Source organism: Petromyzon marinus, unplaced genomic scaffold, assembly GCF_048934315.1.
Source record: "Petromyzon marinus isolate PM22_M1 ecotype Great Lakes invasive population unplaced genomic scaffold, UKy_Petmar_22M1.pri1.0 PM_Scaffold_2, whole genome shotgun sequence".
Classification (NCBI taxonomy): domain Eukaryota; kingdom Metazoa; phylum Chordata; class Hyperoartia; order Petromyzontiformes; family Petromyzontidae; genus Petromyzon; species Petromyzon marinus.
The window spans coordinates 1,718,459-1,733,740 of record NW_027423168.1 but is presented as its reverse complement, the minus strand read 5'-3'; positions in this window follow the sequence as shown (position 1 = coordinate 1,733,740).

The following is a 15,282-nucleotide window of genomic DNA, read 5'->3' as shown; positions in this document are numbered from 1 at the left end:
CTGACTCCAGCTTACCTTGCAAGAACTAAGAGACACTGTGTGGCCATGTGGCCTTAATGAGAGAGACTGACTCATGCTTAGCTTGCAAGAACTAAGAGACACAGTGTGGCCATGTGGCCTTAATGAGAGAGACTCACTCCAGCTTAGCTTGCAAGAACTAAGAGACACTGTGTGGCCATGTGGCCTTAATGAGAGAGACTCACTCCAGCTTAGCTTGCAAGAACTAAGAGACACAGTGTGGCCATGTGGCCTTAATGAGAGACTCACTCCAGCTTAGCTTGCAAGAACTAAGAGACAGTGCGGCCATGTAGCCTTAATGAGAGAGACTGACTCCAGCTTAGCTTGCAAGAACTAAGAGACACAGTGTGGCCATGTGGCCTTAATGAGAGAGACTCACTCCAGCTTAGCTTGCAAGAACTAAGAGACACTGTGTGGCCATGTGGCCTTAATGAGAGACTCACTCCAGCTTAGCTTGCAAGAACTAAGAGACACAGTGTGGCCATGTGGCCTTAATGAGAGAGACTGACTCCAGCTTAGCTTGCAAGAACTAAGAGACAGTGTGCCCATGTGACCTTAATGAGAGAGACTGACTCCAGCTTACCTTGCAAGAACTAAGAGACACTGTGTGGCCATGTGGCCTTAATGAGAGAGACTAACTCAAGCTTAGCTTGCAAGAACTAAGAGACACAGTGTGGCCATGTGGCCATAATGAGAGACTCACTCCAGCTTAGCTAGCAAGAACTAAGAGACACTGTGTGGCCATGTGGCCTTAATGAGAGAGACTCACTCCAGCTTAGCTTGCAAGAACTAAGAGACAATGTGGCCATGTGGCCTTAATGAGAGAGACTGACTCCAGCTTAGCTTGCAAGAACTAAGAGACACAGTGTGGCCATGTGGCCTTAATGAGAGAGACTGACTCCAGCTTAGCTTGCAAGAACTAAGAGACACAGTGTGGCCATGTGGCCTTAATGAGAGAGACTGATTCCAGCTTAGCTTGCAAGAACTAAGAGACACAGTGTGGCCATGTGGCCTTAATGAGAGAGACTGACTCCAGCTTAGCTTGCAAGAACTAAGAGACACAGTGTGACCATGTGACCTTAATGAGAGAGACTGACTCCAGCTTAGCTTGCAAGAACTAAGAGACACTGTGTGGCCATGTGGCCTTAATGAGAGAGACTGACTCAAGCTTAGCTTGCAAGAACTAAGAGACACAGTGTGGCCATGTGGCCTTAATGAGAGAGACTCACTCCAGCTTAGCTTGCAAGAACTAAGAGACACTGTGTGACCATGTGGCCTTAATGAGAAAGACTCACTCCAGCTTAGCTTGCAAGAATTAAGAGACTCAGTATGGCCATGTGGCCTTAATGAGAGAGACTGACTCCAACTTAACTTGCAAGAACTAAGATACACTGTGTGGCCATGTGGCCTTAATGAGAGAGACTCACTCCAGCTTAGCTTGCAAGAACTAAGAGACACAGTGTGGCCATGTGGCCTTAATGAGAGACTCCCTCCAGCTTAGCTTGCAAGAACTAAGAGACACAGTGTGGCCATGTGGCCTTAATGAGAGAGACTGACTCCAGCTTAGCTTGCAAGAACTAAGAGACACAGTGTGGCCATGTGGCCTTAATGAGAGAGACTGATTCCAGCTTAGCTTGCAAGAACTAAGAGACACAGTGTGGCCATGTGGCCTTAATGAGAGAGACTGACTCCAGCTTAGCTTGCAAGAACTAAGAGACACTGTGTGGCCATGTGGCCTTAATGAGAGAGACTGACTCAAGCTTAGCTTGCAAGAACTAAGAGACACAGTGTGGCCATGTGGCCTTAATGAGAGAGACTGACTCCAGCTTAGCTTGCAAGAACTAAGAGACACTGTGTGGCCATGTGGCCTTAATGAGAGAGACTGACTCAAGCTTAGCTTGCAAGAACTAAGAGACACAGTGTGGCCATGTGGCCTTAATGAGAGAGACTCACTCCAGCTTAGCTTGCAAGAACTAAGAGACTCAGTGTGGCCATGTGGCCTTAATGAGAGAGACTGACTCCAACTTAGCTTGCAAGAACTAAGAGACACAGTGTGGCCATGTGGCCTTAATGAGAGAGACTGACTCCAGCTTAGCTTGCAAGAACTAAGAGACACAGTGTGGCCATGTGGCCTTAATGAGAGACTCACTCCAGCTTAGCTTGCAAGAACTAAGAGACAGTGTGGCCATGTAGCCTTAATGAGAGAGACTGACTCCAGCTTAGCTTGCAAGAACTAAGAGACACAGTGTGGCCATGTGGCCTTAATGAGAGAGACTGACTCCAGCTTAGCTTGCAAGAACTAAGAGACACAGTGTGGCCATGTGGCCTTAATGAGAGAGACTGATTCCAGCTTAACTTGCAAGAACTAAGAGACACAGTGAGCCCACGTGGCCTTAATGAGAGAGACTGACTCCAGCTTAGCTTGCAAGAACTAAGAGACACAGTGTGCCCATGTGACCTTAATGAGAGAGACTGACTCCAGCTTACCTTGCAAGAACTAAGAGACACTGTGTGGCCATGTGGCCTTAATGAGAGAGACTGACTCAAGCTTAGCTTGCAAGAACTAAGAGACACAGTGTGGCCATGTGGCCTTAATGAGAGAGACTCACTCCAGCTTAGCCTGCAAGAACTAAGAGACACAGTGTGCCCATGTGACCTTAATGAGAGAGACTGACTCCAGCTTACCTTGCAAGAACTAACAGACACTGTGTGGCCATGTGGCCTTAATGAGAGAGACTGACTCAAGCTTAGCTTGCAAGAACTAAGAGACACAGTGTGGCCATGTGGCCTTAATGAGAGAGACTCACTCCAGCTTAGCTTGCAAGAACTAAGAGACACAGTGTGCCCATGTGACCTTAATGAGAGACTGACTCCAGCTTACCTTGCAAGAACTAAGAGACACTGTGTGGCCATGTGGCCTTAATGAGAGAGACTGACTCAAGCTTAGCTTGCAAGAACTAAGAGACACAGTGTGGCCATGTGGCCTTAATGAGAGGGACTCACTCCAGCTTAGCTTGCAAGAACTAAGAGACACTGTGTGGCCATGTGGCCTTAATGAGAGACTCACTCCAGCTTAGCTTGCAAGAACTAAGGGACACTGTGTGGCCATGTGGCCTTAATGAGAGAGACTGACTCAAGCTTAGCTTGCAAGAACTAAGAGACACAGTGTGGCCATGTGGCCTTAATGAGAGACTCACTCCAGCTTAGCTAGCAAGAACTAAGAGACACTGTGTGGCCATGTGGCCTTAATGAGAGAGACTCACTCCAGCTTAGCTTGCAAGAACTAAGAGACAGTGTGGCCATGTGGCCTTAATGAGAGAGACTGACTCCAGCTTAGCTTGCAAGAACTAAGAGACACAGTGTGGCCATGTGGCCTTAATGAGAGAGACTCACTCCAGCTTAGCCTGCAAGAACTAAGAGACACAGTGTGCCCATGTGACCTTAATGAGAGAGACTGACTCCAGCTTACCTTGCAAGAACTAACAGACACTGTGTGGCCATGTGGCCTTAATGAGAGAGACTGACTCAAGCTTAGCTTGCAAGAACTAAGAGACACAGTGTGGCCATGTGGCCTTAATGAGAGAGACTCACTCCAGCTTAGCTTGCAAGAACTAAGAGACACAGTGTGCCCATGTGACCTTAATGAGAGACTGACTCCAGCTTACCTTGCAAGAACTAAGAGACACTGTGTGGCCATGTGGCCTTAATGAGAGAGACTGACTCAAGCTTAGCTTGCAAGAACTAAGAGACACAGTGTGGCCATGTGGCCTTAATGAGAGGGACTCACTCCAGCTTAGCTTGCAAGAACTAAGAGACACTGTGTGGCCATGTGGCCTTAATGAGAGACTCACTCCAGCTTAGCTTGCAAGAACTAAGGGACACTGTGTGGCCATGTGGCCTTAATGAGAGAGACTGACTCAAGCTTAGCTTGCAAGAACTAAGAGACACAGTGTGGCCATGTGGCCTTAATGAGAGACTCACTCCAGCTTAGCTAGCAAGAACTAAGAGACACTGTGTGGCCATGTGGCCTTAATGAGAGAGACTCACTCCAGCTTAGCTTGCAAGAACTAAGAGACAGTGTGGCCATGTGGCCTTAATGAGAGAGACTGACTCCAGCTTAGCTTGCAAGAACTAAGAGACACAGTGTGGCCATGTGGCCTTAATGAGAGAGACTGACTCCAGCTTAGCTTGCAAGAACTAAGAGACACAGTGTGGCCATGTGGCCTTAATGAGAGAGACTGATTCCAGCTTAGCTTGCAAGAACTAAGAGACACAGTGTGGCCATGTGGCCTTAATGAGAGAGACTGACTCCAGCTTAGCTTGCAAGAACTAAGAGACACAGTGTGACCATGTGACCTTAATGAGAGAGACTGACTCCAGCTTAGCTTGCAAGAACTAAGAGACACTGTGTGGCCATGTGGCCTTAATGAGAGAGACTGACTCAAGCTTAGCTTGCAAGAACTAAGAGACACAGTGTGGCCATGTGGCCTTAATGAGACTCACTCCAGCTTAGCTTGCAAGAACTAAGAGACACTGTGTGGCCATGTGGCCTTAATGAGAAAGACTCACTCCAGCTTAGCTTGCAAGAATTAAGAGACTCAGTATGGCCATGTGGCCTTAATGAGAGAGACTGACTCCAACTTAACTTGCAAGAACTAAGATACACTGTGTGGCCATGTGGCCTTAATGAGAGGGACTCACTCCAGCTTAGCTTGCAAGAACTAAGAGACACAGTGTGGCCATGTGGCCTTAATGAGAGACTCCCTCCAGCTTAGCTTGCAAGAACTAAGAGACAGTGTGGCCATGTAGCCTTAATGAGAGAGACTGACTCCAGCTTAGCTTGCAAGAACTAAGAGACACAGTGTGGCCATGTGGCCTTAATGAGAGAGACTGACTCCAGCTTAGCTTGCAAGAACTAAGAGACACAGTGTGGCCATGTGGCCTTAATGAGAGAGACTGATTCCAGCTTAGCTTGCAAGAACTAAGAGACACTGTGTGGCCATGTGGCCTTAATGAGAGAGACTGACTCAAGCTTAGCTTGCAAGAACTAAGAGACACAGTGTGGCCATGTGGCCTTAATGAGAGAGACTCACTCCAGCTTAGCTTGCAAGAACTAAGATACACTGTGTGGCCATGTGGCCTTAATGAGAGAGACTCACTCCAGCTTAGCTTGCAAGAACTAAGAGACTCAGTGTGGCCATGTGGCCTTAATGAGAGAGACTGACTCCAACTTAGCTTGCAAGAACTAAGAGACACAGTGTGGCCATGTGGCCTTAATGAGAGAGACTGACTCCAGCTTAGCTTGCAAGAACTAAGAGACACAGTGTGGCCATGTGGCCTTAATGAGAGACTCACTCCAGCTTAGCTTGCAAGAACTAAGAGACAGTGTGGCCATGTAGCCTTAATGAGAGAGACTGACTCCAGCTTAGCTTGCAAGAACTAAGAGACACAGTGTGGCCATGTGGCCTTAATGAGAGAGACTGACTCCAGCTTAGCTTGCAAGAACTAAGAGACACGGTGTGGCCATGTGGCCTTAATGAGAGAGACTGATTCCAGCTTAACTTGCAAGAACTAAGAGACACAGTGTGGCCACGTGGCCTTAATGAGAGAGACTGACTCCAGCTTAGCTTGCAAGAACTAAGAGACACAGTGTGCCCATGTGACCTTAATGAGAGAGACTGACTCCAGCTTACCTTGCAAGAACTAAGAGACACTGTGTGGCCATGTGGCCTTAATGAGAGAGATTGACTCAAGCTTAGCTTGCAAGAACTAAGAGACACAGTGTGGCCATGTGGCCTTAATGAGAGAGACTCACTCCAGCTTAGCCTGCAAGAACTAAGAGACACAGTGTGCCCATGTGACCTTAATGAGAGAGACTGACTCCAGCTTACCTTGCAAGAACTAACAGACACTGTGTGGCCATGTGGCCTTAATGAGAGAGACTGACTCAAGCTTAGCTTGCAAGAACTAAGAGACACAGTGTGGCCATGTGGCCTTAATGAGAGAGACTCACTCCAGCTTAGCTTGCAAGAACTAAGAGACACTGTGTGGCCATGTGGCCTTAATGAGAGAGACTCACTCCAGCTTAGCTTGCAAGAACTAAGAGACACAGTGTGGCCATGTGGCCTTAATGAGAGAGACTGACTCCAGCTTAGCTTGCAAGAACTAAGAGACACAGTGTGGCTCAGAAAGCGCGTTGTGACGGAGCGCGTTCCGCGTTGTGCGAGAAGCGTTCCCTAAAGTAAAGAAAACGCGTTGTAGTGAAAACGCATTATAGTGTGAACACGCGGGACAGACCCAGGTGTTGTGGGTTAACTCCCCGAGATAAACTTTCTTCCAACTTTGTGTTTTATACGCCCGGTGCACCGCCAATTGTTGTTGTGAGCGTCGCTCCTCTGCCCTCTGTTGTTCATGGAGGGAGACTGCACCCTAGTGCCGAGTATCATCCTCCGCGAGCCTCTTCAAAATGCTGATCTTGACACTGCTGGAAGCAGTCATCGGCCTTGACCTCACCCCACAACAGTGCAATTTTAACAGCTCAACATCAAAACACAATAATGGGTCGCTTGCACCAATCGCACAACATCCCAGCATTGACTCTCAGCTGTTAAATTTTGATTTAAAGCTTTCGTGACTGCAGAGATTCATATTCTTGGTTCTTTCAAATTTTCTTGTTGTGGTTTTCACAGCTGATGATGATTGCTTGTGTTGCAGTCAAAAGGTCGTGAGAATTTTATTGTTTTATATTTGTATTATTTTATGGTTCCCCTTCGACGTGACTTTCCCAAAAGAACCAAGAATATGAATCTTAGCTGTTTTTTGGTGTAGAGGGGGTCACGTGTGTCACCATAATTGCCCTTATCCTACAACTCGTGCTGCGTAATATTTTCCTTGCCATATTATCTGTGATACACATAATGAGGACAACCGGTAATTCAAATGAAACCAGAGGTGGGAAACCTGTTCTTTATGATATTATTAATAAGCAATTTGAACACGACTTTTAGAAACACCGATGCAGCTATACACGTGCTAGATTGTCTAGAAATTCGGTTGATACTAATAGGGTTTATTTGCCAGTATTGTACATTATTTAAATTACATTTCTTTGGGCGGCAGAGTGGTGCAGTGGTCACGTCCGTGCATGACATCTTCTGAAGGACTGCCTGGCTTCGCTTTCCTCATTCTGGTCCCTTTCTCTGTATGGGTTTACTCCCATAGCAAAACAACAACATACAATGTAACTGGTACTAGCCAAACATCCAAATTACTCCTGCGAAAAGTTGGCAGGCCCCTCCTGAAAAAATAGTCTTGAGACTCAGTGAGGCTTTCCCAGGGAAACAAGCCTACTAACAACATTGTTTCACTGCATGTGAAAAATAAAGATTTTCAGTATTAAATCTCAGTGGCTGATTTAATTGAAACATCAAGTTACGTTCAAGTGATAATTGTAACTGGCACACAGTATTCCTTCACTTTGGCGCGAGGAACTACAGATGAGGGAAGGCGGCAGTCAAATGGTGAGCAGCTGGCAACAAATCCCCCCCCACCACTCCTGCCCATGCTCTGTGGTCCTCTTTATATAAAGATGTTATCGGCCAATTAATGAGTTTCGATTTAAAGCTTTCGTGACTGCAAGGATTCATCTTCTTTGGTTCTCTCGGTAAAGTCACGTAGAATGAGAATAAAATAATAAATTGATCAAATAAAATAACACAATAATATTCTCACGACGTTTCGGCCACAACACAAGCGGCCTTCATCAGGTGAAGGGGACGAGACTGTCTGGAGGACAGCGCTGGAGTGAGAAACCCACGCTGAGATCACGACCTTTAAGCTGTGTGAGAAGAAACAAAGCGCCTTGACAAAGGAATTAGCATATAATTTAGCATTGAAATAGCTGAGTGATTAGCTTCTGACTGGTCACAGAAATAGCTATGTTAAAGTCAGAGCATATACATTCACTGATGCACCTAGTACAAATCAAACAGGAGAATTTAGCATTGAAATAACTAGGCGAAGGCCTTCGCGACCAATATTACCCGCAATAGAGATTTTTGGATTAGGTCGAATAAATAGTGCATATTTACGCATATTATTGAGTGCATATTTACGTGATCTAACCCAAAAATCTCGATTATGGACTCAAAAAAACGCTGGCAGACTTCTCACTCACAACCCGTATGCAAGACGATATCGCCCCAATATTCGAATTGTTCAACTATCCCCCGAACCAGTCCAGAATCAATTTCAAGTTCACACTCAGCATTCTGAAGGTCCTCCGTGGTCTGATCCCTTATGTACAATATAAGAAACTACATTTTATTCAGATTGTGCTTTCGATATCGTGTCATGAGACCGAGTATCCACTCGGATCTCTCACAGAGCAGCGGAACCCGTCCTATTGGAGAATGGCCCGCAGAAGAGAACATCACAAAGCTACCTCTGACATTGCTTCTAGTGACCTCTAGGCCACAGAGTAAAGGGAAGCACATTCCCACCCACTCTGTTGAACCGATATTGGACTTGGTCAAATTAAGTGCATAGCCATTTATTTAGTATGTTTTGGGTTTTTTTGACAGTCATTAATGACCGAGCTGAGCCCATCAACTGGCTGCACTTGACAAAAGCAAGTTTAATCACAGGTGGTTACCCAGATTCGAACCCAGGATCTCAGCGTTTCCAGCTCAACGCTAATAAACTCTCTCAGCCACCCGGGCCATCTCGACGTAAATTTAACAAACTGATCCATCGTGATATGCCAAACTCTTACTAATGCATAAGTAATAATCGAGACGAGATGTGAAATAAGGTGTTTAGAGAAGCTACGACAATTCAGCGCGCGTGCAATCCAGTAGACTCTTGATTATCCGTGTGCGGTTTATCTGATTTGCGGATTAACCACGCACGTGAGATTTTTACTTATTAATATCTCATGGATTTCCCCTTAGGCCCAAATTAATAATCGAAAAATAGTTATACATTGTAATTCTTGGAAATGTTTGTTACAAGTCACGTGCTTATATCGAGCAAATATGTGCGCCCATGAATCCGAAATCTACGTGATCACCTCGACAGTACAGTAGTTGCATATCTTTACAACAGTGGGTGGAGTTTGATTGATGGTGATTGGCGTGGCTCTGCTATCCACTTAGAGGGCCGAGTCTTCTGCTCGGGAGCAGGAAAGTTTTATCACCGACCACATGCATCGATCGGTCGATCGTTAGTTTGTGGCATAGAGATCCGCAGAAAATAGATATCTTTGGATCATCCGAGATTTTTTATCATCCGCAGCCATCTTCCCCGTAATTAGCGCGGATAATCGAGAGTCTACTGTATGTGAAAATTTGTCTCCTTACTCCCTGGAGGAGGCGGCGGTCTGGTGTCGGGAGTGCTGATGTTGCCGAGAAACGCGGCCGGTTTCTCCTTGACCACGAGGTCGCGAGGAGTCTCGAGGGAGCCACAGCACAGGGCCAACTGAAACAGCTTCCGGGCCAGCGTGTCCCCTTTCACCTGCCCCAGGAAGTCCTGCACACACTGTTGGTGGAGACAACAAAGGACCCAAACCACGTGCAGCCATATCACTCTGTTGGGACAAATAGAGGGTGGCACATGCATGGATGCCTGACCGATTTCAATGCCCCCCCTTACTTTTGTCTCAACGTGTGACTGAATTTTGTGAAAGCGATAGCCCTAAATATTATAGAGGAGAGTTAATTCAGTGGTAGAGCAAGTCTTTTGATACTGGTGGAAGTATCCACAGACTTGAAACGTATGGTGATTATCACTCATTAAATAATTCCCGAGGACAAATGTATTATGGAAAATTTTGACAAATATAAGCAGATCCATGAATTTTCTCGCACGGCAATTACTCTTACTTCCGATATTAGGAAGCCATTGGAGCTATGCACTTTTAAATCTAGATTGAAAACAATTTCTTTAGAACTGCTTTTTGTGTTCAGTTTGTTGCCCTCCACACCTCCGATTAGCACAGTTGGCTACGTACAGTGCGAAAGAAGTTCAACATATATACTTGTGGTTTTACCCAATCCAGTCATTTCTGAGTACTTGTTTAGATTTGCAAATTTTGATTCTGACGCCGGCACACATGTCCTCCTCATTCATTAAAAACAACACGGGATTTTTTTTTACATTATTTGTGAAGCATATAGAAATGCAGTTTTGGATAATACACCCGCAATATTAACGAGGGCGACTCCTGGGATCGAATCGCGAACCTCTGAAACAAGCGACAAATGCACAACCACTCGGGAAAGAAGATTTCTGTAAGGAGCGGTACAGTAAAATAGGCCTCAGCCTTCAATACGATATATATTAACATGATGTACTTACACGAGCAGTTACTTCAGTGCTCTTGTCGCAGCACTGCACCCACAAAACTGAAGTCGTGTTGGAAGTCTGTCTCAGACTGCATGACAAAAGGATACACAACATTCACTTGACAGGGAGACAGGTGTGAAACTTGTGTGCCTGAGCAACTGAGGATAGCTCAGCATTGTGGCCGTGTAAGGCAAACGCAGGGGTGGGGGAATATTGGTAAAAGGCTGATGCAGTGTCACTCTCAGGTGTGAACACAGCGACACGTACGTTGTGGCTGTGTGTCAGCAATTCCAGAACGCATTTAATTCCGAAAGTAAACCCCCTCAAGGGCAACAACAATACATACTTGAGGCAATCTTGATTTGAAGCTTTCGCGACTGCAGGAATCCAGACTCTTTGGTTCTTTCGGTAAAGTCACGTAAAATCGAGGAGGAGGCCGCTTTCCTACCTTACAGTTCCACGCTAATTTCTCACGTTAACATCACTAGCCCTGGCCACTTCTTTATGACCCATGGGCTACACACATTTCAAACCATTTAAAACAGTCTGCCTCAGCAGCACACCAAGGCTTTATCACTTGATGACGGACGCTTGTGTCGCGCCCGAAACGTCGTGATTTATTTTATTTTATACCTACGTGACTTTACCGAAAGAACCAAAGAGTATAACTTGAGGCATCCAATAATAATACAATTCGCAGTCAACAAGCGACGCAATGCATACACACGTACACACACACACACACGCTCGTACACGCAGGCACGGCACGTACGGAAATGCCCAGAGGTATGCTGGTGATACGGATGCCCAGATCGTGAATATCCGGAGCCCCGTATCGTTCCATGAGATGCTTCAGCAAGTCCGGCACCTTGAAGCGTGCCATCACTCCTTTGCCTCGGGAGCTGCGGCTCTTGGCCACGAAGGTCCTAAACTCTGCCGCAAACAACAATACGAGCGGGTTACGCAGAGCGCATGCTAGGGGAGCAACGACGACGCATTGATTCGGACGTGATCATTCATCCTGAAGATCGCGATATGCACACCGGATCGCGTGCGTAAGAATTTATGTTTTAGATTTGTATACGTTGCGTGTCATTGTTTCACATTGTCCAACACCCACCCACTCCAGTCACTAGAGCCGGCTGTGTTCACGTTTTAAAACAAGGCGTTGAATTTAGAATTTATTCACGAGCCCTCAATCGCGATAATCGATTGATTCGCGACATGGGTGGCTGGGGTGGCGCGTATCGCTTCTGTTTATGTCTGCAAGGAATCACTTGCTGAGCCTTCGTATCATTTCAAATACCAAACAAATTCATGCATCAGTAGGACTGGGGTCTTGCAAAAGGGAAAACATCCGATAAGCGACGTTTCGGGCAATGACCCTTCTTCATATTGCATAGAAAGGCCAGAGAGATTGAGTGAACAATAATTATTGGAAACAGCACTTCACAGCGATTACCGTGTTTCAAAAGTTATTAGGTAACCATTCATATGAACCTTATGGCGACTCGCGCATAAACATTATATTATATATAATGTAAACATTATATGTAAACATATCATGTAAACATTATATTATATATAATGTAAGCATTATATATAATGTAAACATTATATTATGTATTATATATAATGTAAACATTATATTATAATGTAAACATAAACTGTGCTCTTTTTCACCAATGGGTTTGAAGGATGGTGGCAAGTGTTGTCTTGTTAAACTATGCCATTAAAACTGAAAACTACTTACCTACAGTAGCTCTATTTAAATACACCATCGAAAACATAATCTACTCCCCTCTGTCAATAATCGTGTTTCTCAGTGTGGATTTGTAAACACACTTGTTAAACAATACATAAAATAGTACGCGTTTTCAATGCGCTGTTCATATTGTAAAATGCGTTTATACCAATGTGACTCTACAGCAGTTGCAGAGCCGCACTTTTATATAATTCAGGTCAAAGCCAGATAAACAGTGGAGGATAAACATCCCATGAAGGCGGGGCAATTGTTGTGCAATAATTTCAGGTCAAATTTACAGGTGCGTTTTATTCATGCCACACAGGTAGAGAGTTGATAGTGAAACCTGGCCCACTGGCATCGTGAGTCATGGATCATGAGTCACCCGGACTTGTTGTGTTTGTTTATGGTTGCTATACAAGCCATCAAATCTACACCACGAAGAGAGTTGATGAACAAGTAGGAGAGTGTGTAACTGGATTACATTCATGTGCACAGGCGTTTTAGATGTGAATATGAAATAAATAAGGTCGACTCAAACGCCACTCTTTAGGATTTGGCACACTCAATAACATTTTAATTGATAAATAAAGACCAATAAACCATAATCAAATGGGTCATGCATCGATGTATCAATTGTAGCTACGGACTGCTTAAGAAGAAAATGATGAATGCAGATTCGAAGCGAGTTTAAACATGAATCTACACCATTTAAATATATTGTAAACAACCCGTTGCAAACATGACAGTAATTTGAAATGTAGCACTGTACATCAGAACAATTTGAAAGACGTTAGAGATTTGAAACTGTCCAAAAAGAAAGGAGGAAAATAAATTTATTTTTACATAATACAGGTTTTTTGCGTAAGATTGCGTAAATATAAAAATATGTCGGTAAACCCACCACCACCCGACACAGCCAATTAGTAAGATTTGTCACTTAAACAGAACATGCCAATTCGTTACTAGTACAGCACACCGGTTGTGTGTTAGAGAGCAAAGCCACAACATTAACAATCTGAGTACGTCGTTTTGCCAGTAATTACAACCAGCATCATCAGGAGGCAGCCAGATTTGTGGATTTTTAAATGTAGATTTATTTAAATCTATATTTAAAAACATATAGAGAAACTGGAACATTATTATTACAGAATTTGGTTGGACATATGTCGAAAAGAGAATGACCCCAGCTTAGCTTGCAAGAACTAAGAGACACTGTGTGGCCATGTGGCCTTAATGAGAGAGACTGACTCCAGCTTAGCTTGTAAGAATTAAGAGACAGTGTGGCCATGTGGCCTTAATGAGAGACTGACTCCAGCTTAGCTTGCAAGAACTAAGAGACACAGTGTGGCCATGTGGCCTTAATGAGAGAGACTGACTCCAGCTTAGCTTGGAAGAACTAAGAGACACAGTGTGGCCATGTGGCCTTAATGAGAGAAAATGACTCCAGCTTAGCTTGCAAGAACTAAGAGACACAGTGTGGCCATGTGGCCTTAATGAGAGAGACTGACTCCAGCTTACCTTGCAAGAACTAAGAGACACAGTGTGGCCATGTGGCCTTAATGAGAGAGACTGACTCCAGCTTAGCTTGCAAGAACTAAGAGACACAGTGTGGCCATGTCGCCTTAATGAGAGAGACTGACTCCAGCTTAGCTTGCAAGAACTAAGAGACACAGTGTGGCCATGTGGCCTTAATGAGAGAGACTGACTCCAGCTTAGCTTGCCAGAACTAAGAGACACAGTGTGGCCATGTGGCCTTAATGAGAGAGACTGACTCCAGCTTAGCTTGCAAGAACTAAGAGACACAGTGTGGCCATGTGGCCTTAATGAGAGCGACTGACTCCAGCTTAGCTTGCAAGAACTAAGAGACACAGTGTGGCCATGTGGCCTTAATGAGAGAGACTGACTCCAGCTTAGCTTGCAAGAACTAAGAGACACAGTGTGGTCATGTGGCCTTAATGAGAGAGACTAACTCCAGCTCAGCTTGCAAGAACTAAGAGACACAGTGTGGCCATGTGGCCTTAATGAGAGAAAATGACTCCAGCTTAGCTTGCAAGAACTAAGAGACACAGTGTGGCCATGTGGCCTTAATGAGAGAGACTGACTCCAGCTTACCTTGCAAGAACTAAGAGACACAGTGTGGCCATGTGGCCTTAATGAGAGAGACTGACTCCAGCTTAGCTTGCAAGAACTAAGAGACACAGTGTGGCCATGTCGCCTTAATGAGAGAGACTGACTCCAGCTTAGCTTGCAAGAACTAAGAGACACAGTGTGGCCATGTGGCCTTAATGAGAGAGACTGACTCCAGCTTAGCTTGCCAGAACTAAGAGACACAGTGTGGCCATGTGGCCTTAATGAGAGAGACTGACTCCAGCTTAGCTTGCAAGAACTAAGAGACACAGTGTGGCCATGTGGCCTTAATGAGAGCGACTGACTCCAGCTTAGCTTGCAAGAACTAAGAGACACAGTGTGGCCATGTGGCCTTAATGAGAGAGACTGACTCCAGCTTAGCTTGCAAGAACTAAGAGACACAGTGTGGCCATGTGGCCTTAATGAGAGAGACCGGCAGAACAAAGTTGACGTTGGAATGAAGACAAATGGATGAGGAAGGACACGGCCTGCGTTTCACGCATCGCAGAGTGCGTCTCGAAACCTTACCACGCCTACATATATTAACGGACATCGATTAAAGTGGTCCCATTAGATTTACAATTAGTCTGAATCTTTAGTACACATTTAATGCTTAGGAATATAAAACATGTTGTAAGAGAATACAGGTCGTTTAAACAAATTCAAATATTGCTTACTACAACCAAAGCTCATTGAAGAGTCGTAATTTAAAATGAAATTGGCAGAGCAAAAGATTTTAATTTATTTCACTGCTTCCATTATAACATTAACGAACCTGTGGCGGGCTCATTGCTTGCATATTAAACACTCAACACGAGTCATTGTTATTGACTTCTTGCCGTTTCAGTGGCACATATCGCACTATATATATACACAATTTTGCCATCTTCTTTGGTTATTTCGGTAATGTCACGTAGAATAAGATAAAATAATAAATTGATAAAATAAAATAATAATATTCTCACGACGTTTCGGCCACAACACAAGTGGCCTTCATCAGACAGTCTCGTCCCCTTCACCTGATGAAGGCCGCTTGTGTTGTGGCC